This window comes from Macrobrachium nipponense, chromosome 3 (assembly GCF_015104395.2).
Source record: "Macrobrachium nipponense isolate FS-2020 chromosome 3, ASM1510439v2, whole genome shotgun sequence".
NCBI classification, from domain to species: domain Eukaryota; kingdom Metazoa; phylum Arthropoda; class Malacostraca; order Decapoda; family Palaemonidae; genus Macrobrachium; species Macrobrachium nipponense.
In genome coordinates this window covers 41,185,460-41,200,989 of record NC_087202.1, presented here as the reverse complement: position 1 = coordinate 41,200,989, position 15,530 = coordinate 41,185,460, and positions in this window count along the sequence as shown.

Here is a 15,530-nt window from a genome sequence, read left to right as displayed (position 1 = left end):
TCAGTGGGCTCAGTTACGTATAATTTATCTAAATGGCTTGTAAAAATTCTTGACTCCCTTTGGTAGGAATGTTTTTTTTATTTAGATTTCTAACACAGAATGTTAAAATCAATGTTGAATTTTTATAAACAAATTGAATAGTTTAGATTTGAAGTTATGATTTTAATATGGTTTTTTTAGTTTTGCATGTTGTCCATTTATTTTACAAACAGAGTGCCTGTATATGATTTAACTTGGATATTTTGAGGGATGAATTAGAAACAGTCATGAGGAATTCCCTTAACTGTAGCCAAACCCTCATTAGTCTCATAAAGTTTGTGATCAAAGATGAGTAACTTTTTGTTTTAATGGGGTGTATTTTTTGTACAAAATTTTTGGCATTGGTGCTATGGGGTAATCCCTTTATCTCCTGTCCCTTAGCAATATTTACATGGAATTTTTTGGAGACAAAACCTCTTACCAAGAAATTTTTTGGCCCCCAAAAAAGTTTTTATGGTTTAGGTATGTGGGAATTGATATTTTCGTTATTTGGGCCAGTTCACGAAAATCTCCAGGAATTTCCTTAATAATCTCAATAATTTAGTCCCCTTCTTAAAATTTTAAAATTTGCTGTAGCCGGGAGAAAGAAAATTGTACTTTTGAATTTCTTTATTGTAACTGTCCATCAGAAATGATAGAAATTTCCCCACCTTTTCAGTCTTTCAAAAATAAACTAAACTAACTTGACCTCTTTTGTTCATTACTACCCTCTCACCATCAAAATGTTAAATTCTCTGATTTTTTCTGGTGATGTTCCGAAGGGCTTTACGTGTCTGTAGCCCGCCGTTTATTGACGCTGAAATTAAAACTATTTTATGATATTGCATTGAAACGTAAATACAACCGGAACTTTTGTAGATGTGGCTGGAAAAGGAGCTAGAAAAACATTTTATTTCAACTAATGACCAAAACTTGAAATTTAGTAAGCATAACAATTCTAAAATTAAATATCCCGCCTATGGATGAAAGGTTTTTAGATATTCCTAGAATTTTAAAGCTAGTTTCAACATAAATGTTTGTTTTCAGTAATTAATTGTCTCAAGAGTTTAGTAATCAAACAATTCTTCTAAAGATCTTCCAGGCTGCATATATGAAACATTCCTTGCAAAAAGTGTGGATAAAGTCTATTACGGACAGACCGGTAAAATTCTCTTTCCATCGTCTCAAACAGAACCAATATTCTGTGAGTACTGGGGCAAATTATTCGAATGCATTATTCGTTACATATGAGAGATTCTAGATCATCCTATTTAAGCTGGAGTTCAAGGCAAGAGCCTTAATCCCATGTCTGACGACAGTTAAAAGGAATATCATTGAAATTCTTGTTTCATCAAGTCAAAATAATGGAAATGTTTCTAAATTTAAAGGTCTTGTTTAGTTTAAACTTGATGGATTTCCATTATGAAAAAAGTTTTGTAGATGAATATAAGCGAACAAAATTAATATTTTATTCAGTTTTTACATGTTTTGGACTGTAAAGATACTTTGTAATTTCGGTTAGGGTCAAATCTGTTTAGGTTTGTGACGATGTTGAATTTCCGATAATCCTAGGATTATCTCTTTTAATTTTTTATCCCCTTTGACAATTAACCATCTTGGGTATTTTGTGATCTTGTTCTTGTACCCGAGACCTTTTCTCTCCAATTGTGTCTCATTCCGCACCTTGACAACTGTCCTTGGTTAAGAGAACAAATCGCTTGGCATTTCTGACTAATCATTTTCCTGTTGGTAGTTCGCTTAATTTGTTTGTTTGTTTGTATTGGTTTTTTTCTTTTTAACGTTTGCCATGAAACCAAGTTGATTATTTCAGCAACCGGGACCAATGGCTTTAACTGGACTTCCGAAGCACGTCCCGAAAGTGAACTTCTATCCCGACCAGAATAAACTACTCTCTCCACTCCTCAATGGAATGGCCGAGAATCGGGGGGAAAACCCGCTACCACCGCGAGGTTGGGAAGAGCGAAACCACTATACCAACCACGCCACTGAGACGCTTTATTCGCTTATTTTGAATGAAGTCCACGTGCGTCTACTGTGATTTTTTTAAAGCATACATATAGATTTATTATATATATATATTATGCGAATATTTATATATATATATGTATATATATATATTTTTTTTTAATAAATTATAATATACATATATTATACTATGAAAGATATTTTGTAAGATTTGCTACTAAACGATTGCCATATAATATTATACATTATCAGGGTTTAACCTAAATCACATGAAAACGACGCAACACAATGGCCCATTGACTTGAAATTTCAATCAGCTTCCAAGAATATTGAATTTCAATCCCCCCAACCCCCCACAGGAGACCACAAACTGCATCAAGTAACTGATTCATGGATACAGAGCCAGCGATTTTTCTTTCCATCGACCTGGGGGGGAGGCCGCGAACCCATACCATCAGACCAATTATAAATAATATTATAATATAATATATATAGTATACTATTATTATATAGTATATATACGTATATATATATATTATTATATATAATAATCTGTATATGTATTAGTATAATATTTTATATAACTCTATATACATATATATCTTTATATATATTATATATATATATATCGCCCCATCACTTCTGGGCGGAAAAGGGAATCTGGTGTTTTCCAATCTTTTCAAGTTACGCAAAGAGAAACTCTTTAGAAAATTGAATTGTATACTAGTGCTTTGATTTAATCCGTTTGGTCCCTTTTCCCCATAACTAAGATTTCGAAATGTAAACTAAGGGCAATATCAAAATAATTACTCGAAAGTTCTGCCATGTTATTTCACAGTATCCATAACACTCAAAAGAAGTTAGAAATGTTGTCTATTTAAAAATCGTGCATTTTTCCCCTCGATTGATTCTTGTACGTGGGTTAGGAGAACTGACTTGGAGCTCAGAAAATTCATGTACAATTAAAAAACCAGTAAAAAGAAATGAGCTGCAGTTTTTTCTTTGCGTATTCGGATTTTTCCCGTACATCCGCTGCAGCGGAAATCAATCCAAGGCAAAATGCTTATAATGAAGCCGCGGCCCACGGAACTTTAACCACAACTCGGTGGTGGTCTTGTCCTAGTATCGTCCACGACCCACGTTTTGTTTATGGATAACTTTAAACTTGGAATAAAATAAAAAAAGAAATTTACTGAGGCTAGAGGGCTGGTAGTTTGGTATGTTTTGCATGATCACTACCGAGTTTTGCGCCTTCTAGTCGTTAGTAATATTTCTTGATCTGAGGGATGGACAGAAAAATTGCTGGGACTGGACATGAATCTGACTACGTACAATAAGTTTTTCTTTCCCACAGAGAACTAAAAACATCTGTAAATTTTTGTTTAAACAATTTTTAGAGGTTATGGCAATAAATAAATTATGCTTAGTTTGGATGGAACGACCGAATAGGAGTGAGTTCACCTGGCGGAATACAAAATAGTCCTTACTTCTACTCTTACTCATTTAAGAGAGAGAGAGAGAAGAGAGAGAGAGAGAGAGAGAGAGAGAGAGAGACCATAACATAAGCCTACTTCAAAATACGGCAGTAATTTCGCAACTGCTGGCTTAGTTACAGAATTTGCTTGCACGATTCATTTCCCTTAAATATTTCTGGCATTTATTTTTTATTCAGTCTTTAGATCTGGAAAAGACTTTATTCACTCTCATATTCTCACCTTTTCATTAGGCTTTTCATTATAGCAACGGTAAAAACACCACAAACAATAACAATAACAACAGGCCACCTTTATTTCTTGCATGTTATTGACAATCTTATCGTTTCCACGGTCTTGCATTGAAGTGGTATTTACTGTTGCAGACAGAAAAAGGCATAAAATAGAGAGAGAGAGAGATAGAGAGGATTAGAACGGCTTATGAAAGAAGAGGGGATTTGGAGGGTGATATAAGAAGAGGGGAAGCATAAGAGAAAGGTAGGAGGGATTGAGGATATGGAGGAGGGTGGATTATACAAGTCATATCTCTTTTATTCAACGAGGTCACAGGACCTCCTCCCGTTCACAAGAGGTACCTCAAAGGGAGGCCGCATCGGGGGGTTGGCCTCTACGGGAAAAAAAAAAAAAAAAAAAAAAAAAGAAGTGGATTTCTAAGGTAATTGAGGGGGCTTTCTCTTGTATTTTTCTCCTTCTGGCGACGTTCACGTACACGACTTTCAATAGTTTACGGAAAGATGGAAGAGATGTGGAAATTTGTATACATAGCGAACTTCTGCTCTCGAACGTATGAATAGAATAAAAAGCGGCGCTGGGAATTTGCCTTAGTTAATATATATTATATATATATATATTATTATATATATATATATATAATATTCTATTAGGATTCAAATATATATAATTAATTATATTATCTATATATATATCCATATATATATATAATATCTATATTATATATTTTTATATATATATATATATATATTATATTATATATATATCTATATATATAATTTAATGTAACCCACCGCACACCACCACACAGCACCCATATATATTATAATATATATATAATATATTATATATGTATATAATATTCATATATATATATTATATCTATAATATATAATTATAAATATAGTTAATAGTGTATGTGTGTGTTTGCCGCTCGTTGTTTACGCGTGTTATAAATGTAAATTTCATCTTTTCTTTTTGAAGGTAAGCCTGAACGTTTTGTTGACATTATGTAAGCAAAGGTAATATGGTATTTACTTGAAGAAAATAGTTACGATTAAGCACATTAAAATTCTCTCTCTCTCTCTCTCTCTCCTCTTCTCTCTTCTTTGTTCCATTTCCCCCTTTTTGTTTTCTGGCCCTCCAGATGCCACAGTATTTAGCATATTCAGCCCACAAACTGAATGACCAACTCTCGATTCCACGAACCGGACGAGAGGCACGATAAGAGCCAGTTCCTGAAATACAGTAAGCCTTTGTTGACCTTACTAAATAACTATGTCCTCAGTTGTTAGTTTCAGTTGGATTGTCAGGAGAAAAAGAGAGAGAGAGAGAGAGAGAGAGAGAGACGTACTATATCTTATAATCAAAACGGGAAGAATTCGACAAGTGATCCTCGCTTCAGCGGGGAGGAACTGCTCATAAGTTATTTATACGATATTTTGCCTCTCTCTCTCCGGCATCATAGACATTTACTTATTTATTTCTTAATTTTATATGAAACTCAACTGTGTGAAGGGGATGCTTTGAACAACTTTCACTGTATATACATCAATACACGCAAATGTATAAATATATATATATATATATATATATATATATATATATATACATATATATATATATATATATATATATATATATATATATATATATATATGATAATATATGTATGTATATATATATATATATATATATATATATTATATATATATATGTATATATATATATATATATATATATATATATATATATATATATATATATATATATAATATATATCTATGTGTGTGCATTTAAGTGTGTATGGTACCGTGAATTTCGTCAGGAATGATATTGATTAATTCCCCACTATTTAAACTCTTTGTACTCAATTTTCCCCGTTCTCCTGGTTTTGCCACGTCCGGTTACCCTTTCTTCCGAATATATTTCATTTCCCTTTCGCCTATATCGCTTCCTTTCATCACAAGGGCAGGGAGGGAGCGTCATCCTGGAGGACGTTTCCATGACTTGTATGAAAATCATTAACCTTCTCCTCTTTCTTATTCGTCCACGAATTTTTTATTTCCGGTTGCGTTCATTTTACTGTCCATTTTTGTCTTTCTTTCAAATTCATAGATGACGATGCAGCATATATAATATATTATATAAGATTATATTGTAATCTGTGAGATATATGTATACATATGATAAATATAGATATGTATAGATTCATGTATATATATATACATATACATACATATATATAGATATATATATATTAATATTTATAATATAATATATATATATATATATATATATATATCTTATATATATATATCTATATCTCAGTCTGCACTGATGCTAACTTTAATCGATATTTTCTGGTTTCCAGGTGGTTACAAAACTCACGATATTCTCAATTTGGAATTTTTGGGTTTAATTCTTTTTTAATGTACCCGAGATCTTTCCTTTTTGTCATATTTGGAGTTGCAGATATCTGTTTGCACTTTAAATACCTTTATATCACATTTCTCTTTTGAATACTATCTTAATACTGCGTATTTGCATGAGATAAGAATATGTCTAACTCTGACAAATTTCCAAGAACCAAAATTCGTACAAAGAACTAACTTTTACTCTTGGGGACTATAAAAATGCCTAGTTACAGGGCTGAGTGACATTAGACGTGTATGGCAAGACAAATCAGATGCACTGGATTAAAAGAAGTGTGGGTAGAGCCACCTATTACCTCTGCGTTCAATGAAAGCTGCTTTATTTTTTTTAAATTACCTTATTTATTTAAGTAATGTATAACTATGATTAAACGTGGGTCTGACGGTCTCATCCTTCTTAATATATATATAGGTTATGTATATGTGTGTGTGTGTGTGTGCGTGTGAGTGTGTTTGCATGTGTGAGTTATCTAAAGTTTGAGTTTCCTTTAAAAGTATTTCTTCACTACACCGGCATACACATGGAAACTTTGTTCATAATTTTTTTTTTATAGTATCACCCCTGGCATTACACAGTGAAATACGAGAGGCACATTCATTGTTTGAATTTCATCCTGGGGCTTAAAGACGTGACGTCAACCGGACTGTAAGGGCGTTTTAAAAGGGAATCCTCCTTTAGGACAATTACGTCACATATGGGCGTTTATTTCTTTTCTTGTTCCTTTTTCGGTTACCTGATTGACGCAATGGGGTTTATGTGATGCAATGTGGCCGGTGTTTTCCAGGGAACTGAAGGGGAGATTATGATTGATCGCGCCTGTATGTCCTCCAAAAAAAGTTAAACTTTATCGTTAATGTTTCTGTTGTAAGTCTTGTTTCGTGCGCGTTTATATGAACTAGAGACGAATTGGATTCTATGTTCTTATATTTGTTTTCGTTATTCATGCGGTTTTTTGGACTGGAAACTAACTTTGGTTGTTAGTTTTGTTTAGAATTATGAACTAGGGACAAATTTAATTCTATGTTCATATATTTGTTTTCCTCACTTATACGTTTTATTGGACTGGAAACCAGCTTTGATTACGTGTGGTTTCCGTTTTCGTTGTTGTTGCTATTATGCTTATGTGGACTAAGAGTGACTCTTTATTATAAGTTATTCTTGTTGATGTTATTGTGGTTTATATGCCCAGAGGAAATTTGCTCGAGTTAACAGAAGACAAGTCACAACTCACTCAACGAGGGTTAGAACAGAACCTGTTCGCTCCTGGGGAAGAGATGGATTTCAGTAAAAAATGAGAAGAAATGTGAAAATTGAGTTCACTGAAATGCCAAGAATGGAATACCGCTTACTCTTTCATATGACCGATTGAAAATTGCATTTGGAGAACAATATATCTTTACTGGAGTATAGGAAAAACACAAAACATTCTTAAATGTGTGAGAATGAGATTATCTATTTATTTCTTCATTTATTTTTCTTTTTAATGATGTACTTATGTTTTAATATGGTTTCATGGATATGTTGCGTTGAAGGCTTAACAAACTTCCCTGTATTCTCCCGTTTTCATTGTTTCTTGTCCCCTTCCATTTGCTGATTTGGTAAACTGGCGATTTGATATCTTGCTAGTTTTATTTCTCAAAGTATTTCAGATATTTTCCGTTTCATTGATTTTCCAAGGATTAAAATCTCGAAGCCGGCTTTCTTCAGCTGTATTCCTAAGCTGCACTGTGGCAGACACCTTTTGGGATGCTATTTCTGAAGATAAAGAAGACTTCAGTTTAATCTTTTTTTATTTTGAAGGAATAAATATTTTTTTATGCTCCATTGTTTCATCAATCGTGAATTTCTCTATGCAGTTTTCCAACAGTTCTTTAATTTCTGGTCTGCTAGTGAAGAGTGCAAATGTTTAAAATCTATTTACTTATATGCAACTAGCTGACCAACCTGGCGCTGTCCAGGAAAACTGTGATTGACAACTGATAAAGTCTCTCTCTCTCTCTCTCTTCCTCTTTCTCTTTCCTCTCTCCTCTCCTCCGTTCTCTTTCTCTCTCTCTACTCACTCCTCTTCTCTCCTTCTCTCCTCCTCCTCCTCCTCCTAAACCCCCTTTACTCTCACTCCCTTTCCCTCTTTCTCTCTATTAAGATAGTTGCTTCAGTTATATTGACTAACATTTTTGATATTTTATATTTCACCACTTCTCACCCCCACCCACCCTCATTCCTCATTCCTATTGGGGCTGAACTTGGAGTTAATGGGCATCAGGAGTGTCTCTATTCATCCCAGCGACCTAAGAAACTATGGATTAGAAATTAATATATGTAATTTTTAACATTTTATTTTTCACCCTTTATCACCCCCGTTTTCCCATCGGGGCTGAATTTGGACTTAAAGGGCATTGGGAGTGCTAATATTCATCTCAGTGACCTCGAAAACTATTGGTGAGACACTAATATCTCTTGTTTTTGGTTATTTTTACATGTCACCCCCTTCTCACCCCCCTTCATGTCGGGGCTGAACTTGGACTTGAAGGCCATTGGGAGTAATGCTATTCATCTTAGCAACCTCGAAAACTATAAATTAGACACTACTATCTGTCATTGTTGGTCATTTTTATCTCATCCATTTACCACCTCTTCTCACCCCCACTTCCAATTGGGGCTGAAATTTGACTTGAAGGCCAATGGGAGTGCCACTATTCATCTCAGCTACCTCAAAAACTATGATAAACTCTTAATATCTGTTGTTTTTGATTGCTTTCACATGCCACCCCTTCTCAACCTCCATTCCTATCTGGGCTGAACTTGAAGTTAAAGGGCTTTAGGAGTATCACTATTCATATAAGCAACCTTGAAAACTATGGATTAGGCACTGATATCTGTCAATTTCTTTTTCACATGTCACCCCCTTAACACCCTTTCTCACTCCCCCCTTCTTATTGGGGCTGAACATGGAATTAAAGGGTATCAGGAGCATTACCATTCATCTCAGCAGCCTTAAAGCCAATGGATTAGACACTAATCTCTGATGTTTTTCATTTATTTCTACATGTGACCCCTTTCTCACCGTTTTTGGTTATTTCTATGTCACCCCCTTCTCACCCCCGTTCTTATTGGGACTGAACTTGCACTTGAAGGATGTCTGGTGTGTCACTATTCACCTCAGCAACCTCAAAACTATGGCTTATGCATTAATGTTTGTCTTTTTCGATTAATTTTACATCTTACCTCCCTCCAACGATATTTTTCAGTTATTTTTATATTTTGCCCCCTTTCCACCACTCCCTACACCCCTCAATTGGGTCTCAGTGATACCTTACCACGACAGTATTCTTTTTCAGATGGTAAGTCATATGTATACAAGTTTAGTCATTATCGCTCTATGCATTTAAATGTGCATATGGCAAATACACAAACTTTTGCATGCATGTATACATACATCCATTTTCATATATGTAGACTAACTGACCAACCTGGCACTGCCCAGGAAAATGAATGATAGCCGATAAACTCTTTCGCTCTTTCTCTCCTCTGAAACCTCCTCTACTTGCTTTCTCTCTCTCTCTCTCTCTCTCTCTCTCTCTCTCTGGATTAGACTTTCAATATCTGTCATTGTCAGTTATTTTTACTTTTCACCCTTTCCCCCTTTCCCACCCCTTCCCACACAATCATTCGCCCCCCCCCCCCCCCCCCTTTTTTGGTGCCAATGATATCTTGCTCCTACAGTATTCTTTCCCAGATGGTATATCATATGTATACCAAGTTTGGTTGAAATTGCTCAATGCATTTTAAAGTGCATGTGGCACATGCACACACACATATACTACTTACAAACATACGTACATCCATTTGTATATATATATTATATATATTATATATATAATAATATATATAATATATATATATATAGATTATGTATTCATAACAGAGTCAACATTTATGTAAGCGGGCATTTGGCTGCTTCAAAACGTATTTTAACTTTAATTACCTTTGGAAATGAAATTGAAAGATTAAGATATGAAGCAACAACTATATTTGAAGTTAATTAAAGGAAGTGAGTTATTTGTGCTCATTCAATCTGGTACAGACAATCCTACAGTAATTATGATGAATTAATTGCAATTCTCAGAACTTGGTTAGTCTGCAGTCCCTTTGGAAATTCCTTTCGAATTCTCTTTCTCTGGCAGATATATTATACTAGCTGACCAACCCGGCATTGCCCAGGAAAACTCTGAAGGACTCAGAACAATTTTCCTGTACCTTCTTGTACTGACTGTGCCATTTATGCAGGAATTACTCTGTTGATTGTCCCTTTTATCCAAATATTACTGTGCTGTTTATTCCATTTATTCAGGTATTACTGTGGTGACCGTCACTTTCATTCAGAAATTAATGTGCTAAGTGTCCCTTTTATCCAAATACTACTGCTCTGACTACCCCATTTATCCACACATTTCTGTGATAATTGTCCTGTGTATCCAAGTATTAGTGTGGTAACTGTCCCCTTTATTCAGGCATGACTGTGCTGACTGTTCCATTTATCCAGGTTTACTGTGTTGACTATCCCTCTTATCCAGGTATTAAGGTATTACATGTATCCGGTTATTGCTACGGTGGTTGTCCCTCTTATCCAGGTATTACTGTACTGACTGTCCCTTTTATGCAGGTATTACTGTGGTGACTGTCCCATTAATCTATGTACTACTGTGGCAACTGTCCCGTTTATCCAGGCATTACTGTGGTGACCTTCTTACCCATGTATTACTGTGCTGACTACCCCTTTTTTCCAGACATAACTGTTTTAACTGGCCCTTTTGTATAGGCGTTACTAAGGTGACTGTCCCATTTATCCAGATATTATTGTGATGAATGTCCATTTTATTCAGGCTTTACTGCGGTGACTGTCCCCCAGGTGGTACTGTAGTGACTGGCCCATTTATCCTGATATTACTGTGCTGCCTGTCCCTTTTATCCAGGTATTACTGTTCTGATTGTCTCTTTTATCCAGATATCAATGTGGTGGCTGTCCATTTTATCCTGACATTACTGTGATGACTGTCCCATTTATTCAGGTATTACTGTGGTGGCTGTCTTATTTGTCCAGGTATTACTGAGTTGACTGTCCCTTATGTCCAGATGGTATTACAGTGGTGACTGTCTGTCCCATTTATCAATGTATTATTGTACTTGTAAGTTCCATTCATCCAAGGCTTACTGTGCTGCCTGTCCATTTTACCAGGTATTACTTTGATGACTGTCCCTTTTATTGTGGTATTACTATGGTGACTGTCTAAAATTATTAATCACAGGAATTTAAAAAGAAACCCACAAAATCACTGTGTATAACATGTTTACTTATAAGTATTTACAGTTTGTTTTATCCACACTCGAGCACTTTCAGGCCCTATCTGTGGCCCATTTTAAAGAAATGTGTGGGTTGTCAGCCTAGGTCAAGGCCCAGCAGTCTTCTGGAACTTCTTGTTGAGCTGTCATTTATGTGATGGCTGTTCTGGTTTCCTTGAGAGTTGCTAATCTCCATTTGTCGCTCTGATATCCTGAGCTGATGGTCAATGGGATTAACCCTTATGGTAAGTGAGTGGTCACCAAAAGTGTGTTGGGCAGAAAACCTAGTCTCCAGGTCAGAAGGGGCAGTCTTAGCCTCTTTTAATATCAAAGCTCAGCTTATGGGATCTTCCGAGGTAAAACCTTTGTTTCCTTCTATTACTTTAAGCTCTCTGATGAGTGCTCCATCTACTACCTTCCTATGACTGATTTTATTGCTTTTGTATATAAGCCTACTGTTCTTAAAATCCATCCTATGGTCATTTTCCCAGCAATGCCTAGGTATAGCACTCTCCTGAGAGTTAAGCTGTATTGCCCTTCTATGTTCTTGGATTCCAGTCCTTATTCCCCTACCTGATTCCCCCACATATCTGTATCCACAATTGTTACAATTGATTATGTATAACCCCCTAAATCATCTGTATTACTGTCTTCTCCCTCCAATTTATTTTTACATACACAAAGGTATACACAAATTTATATTTAATTTCTTTCATTTTTGAAGTGATTTGCTTCATTTTAGGCATAAAAGGGAGGGCAATTATTTTTCTGTTTTCTTTATTCAATGTACTCTCAAGAAATAATGCTTTGATGCATTGCATACCCGGAATGGTTCAGAAAAAGGGCACTCAAAGCTAAGAAGATTTTTTACAGAGCAAATGTAAAGGACAGCTCATCAAGAAGTTCCAGGAGACTGCTGTGCCTTGACCCAGGCTGAAAACCTACACATCTCTTGAAAATGGGCCATAGATAGGGCCTGAAAGTGCTCGAGTGTGGAGTAAAATAAAATGTAAATACTTATAAGTAAACACGTTATACACAGTGATTTTGTGGGTCTCTTTTTCAATCTTCAGAAGAAAACTGAAAGAAGTTTTTGTTTGGTTCATCATGTACTCACAGCGCCACTACAACAGAAGTACATTTCAACAACTGTATGAAGTCGCTGGAACTCAAGCTGTTCATTATGCAAGAAGATATGAAGCACAACTTTACAAAGCCAAAGCCATGAAAAATAAGAACTTTTTTATAAGTGAATGTTTGAAGAATTAAGTGTGTCCAAAAACATATGGCAGGATTGGAAAAAGACCTTGGAGTGGAGAAGCATTCAGCAGTTTTCAAGAAGGATCAGTTGCAAGAGCTTAGGGAGAAGAAAGAAGCTTCATTTGCTGGTGTAAGGAGTATACAAAACACACTTCAAGAGACATAAGGGGTGAGTGGTACAAGCAAGTTGTTGGGCAGGTCAACAGTAGAGTAAACTTTGATACAAATCGTAACATGGTCAACATTAAAAATAAGTTTGAGAGTTTATTCAGTTATTCTGTTTGGATAAAATTTAGCCATATGGATAATATAGAGAATATCTCAAGTAGATTATTGACTAGGGATGAAACAGCAGCACTAGGGCCAGGATTAAATTTCTGTGTAGGGACTACAAACAATATCAACATAGAATTCAACAGCAATATTATCTACCTTAATGTTGAACATCACAATGATTTAGCTCCTTTTCTCAGAGGAGTGATGATAGGGCATAATGAAGGCAAACTTGGAAATATCTTGCCTAGGAGATTTAGTATCTCTCTGAAGGGATTAAAAAGATACAAAGATATTAGAATTATGAAAGCTGACTAAGGGGGTAGCATTGTTATCATGAATAGTTCAGAATATAGGGTTAAAATGTACAGGGTACTAGATGATGAAACTGCTTATGCTAAAATTGAGAATCCTCCAACAATCCAAAAGCTTCAGAATACCTTCAATCAGAATGTGAAGAAAATAATCAGTAGAATAGGTAATGGGAAGGACATGCCATGCAATAAATTATTCTCAAGTAAATCACCTGAACTTGCATATATATGTGGCAGCCCCAAAATACACAAGGAGGGCTGCCCACTACGCCCTATTGTTTCTAGTAGGATAACTCCTTACCAAAACTTAGCTGTGTGGTTAGATGGAGAACTAGGAATATACTTAGGTATATTTTCAGAATCACATATTAGTCATTCAGTAGACTTCACAGACAAAGTTAAGAAAAGGAATATAAAGGGTCACATGGTTAGTTTTGATGTAGAAGCACTGGTCACCGATGTCCCCTTAGATAAAGTATTAGAATTTCTTCAGACTAAACATAATGAGGGTATTTTCAATCCAAACATAGAAATAGGTGTCTTCCTTGATTTAATTAAATTGTGTCAGTGATACTCATTTCACGTTTGAGGGACAAGTTTACAAACAGAAATGTGGAGTAGCTATGGGGTCCTTTTTATCACCTATACTCGCTAACATAAATATGGAATATTTCGAAACCAATCTAGTTCCTAAGATTAATGTTCCTAACTTGAAACTGCAAGGTTGGTGGAGATATGTGGATGATATTTTTGCTATTCTGCTAGGTGATGAAAATGAAATAGAAACTTTTCTAGACGAACTCAATATGTTTGATAGCAACATCCAATTCACTTTACAGAAAAGTAACAATAATAAACTGCCCTTTTTAGACATACTCATAGAAAGAAAAGAAACAGGTAATGAATTCAGCACATATATAAAGCCCACACACACAAACTCATATATTAATTTCTTCTCCTTTCACAGTCATAATATAAAAATACGTGTTCTAAAAGTTTTATTTCCTAGGGCAATGAGAACGTGTGATCCTTGCAAGATAGCTCAAGAAATAAATTACGTCGATAAAAGCTTTGATGCATCAGCATACCCGGAATGGTTCAGAAAAAGGGCACTCAACAAAGCTAGGAAAATTTTTTTACAGAGCAAATGTAGAGAGTACATGGAATAAAGAAAACAAGAAAATAGTTGCCCTCCTTTTTATGCCTAAAATGAAACAAATCAGTCATAGGAAGGTAGTAGAGGGAGCACTCATCAGAGAGCTTAAAGTAATAGAAGGAAGCAAAGGTTTTACCTCAGAAGATCCCATAAGCTGAGCTTTGATATTAAAAGAGGCTAAGACTGCCCCTTCTGACCTGGAGGTTAGGTTTTCTGCCCAACACATTTTTGGTGACTACTCACTTACCATACGGGTTAATCCCATTGACCATCAGCTCAGGATATCAGAGCGACAAATGGAGTTTAGCAACTCTCAAGGAAACCAGAACAGCCATCACATAAATGACAGCTCAACAAGAAGAAGTTCCAGAAGACTGCTGGGCCTTGACCCAGGCTGACAACCTACATATTTCTTTAAAATGGACCACAGATAGGGCCTGAAAGTGTTCGAGTGTGGAGTAAAATAAAATGTAAATACTTATACGTAAACACGTTATACACAGTGATGTTGTGGGTTTCCTTTTCAATCTTCAGAAGAAACTGAAAGAAGTTTTTGTTTAGTTAATCACAGGAATGAAAAACATTTTCAACGATATATTTCAATGGTATTTACATGAAATGAGACATGATAGCCCCTTTAGAGGTTAATTACCACATAGGTAAAAAGGGAAGGGTGAAAGGGATAAAGGAAGGAGGTACGGGTTGGAAACTACCCTATTATCTAAGTTGGGTCACATGATGGCCACGTGACAAATTTTGTCCAGATCGGTCAAGCGGTTATGATTCCTATAGCACACTAACATACAAACTTAGAAACATTCACTTTTATATATAAGATTTATCGTGCGAATGTCATATAAAAAGTAAATTTTGGAGAGTAACAGATTATCTATGCAGCCGCGGTGACCATAGTTGCTGTAACTCCGGCTTATAGAATGAAATAAAATCTTCTTGCTTCCTTTATAGATTTTACATACCATAAAGCTTTGATGGTACGTCTTTAAAATCCTTATTGCCAGCAAC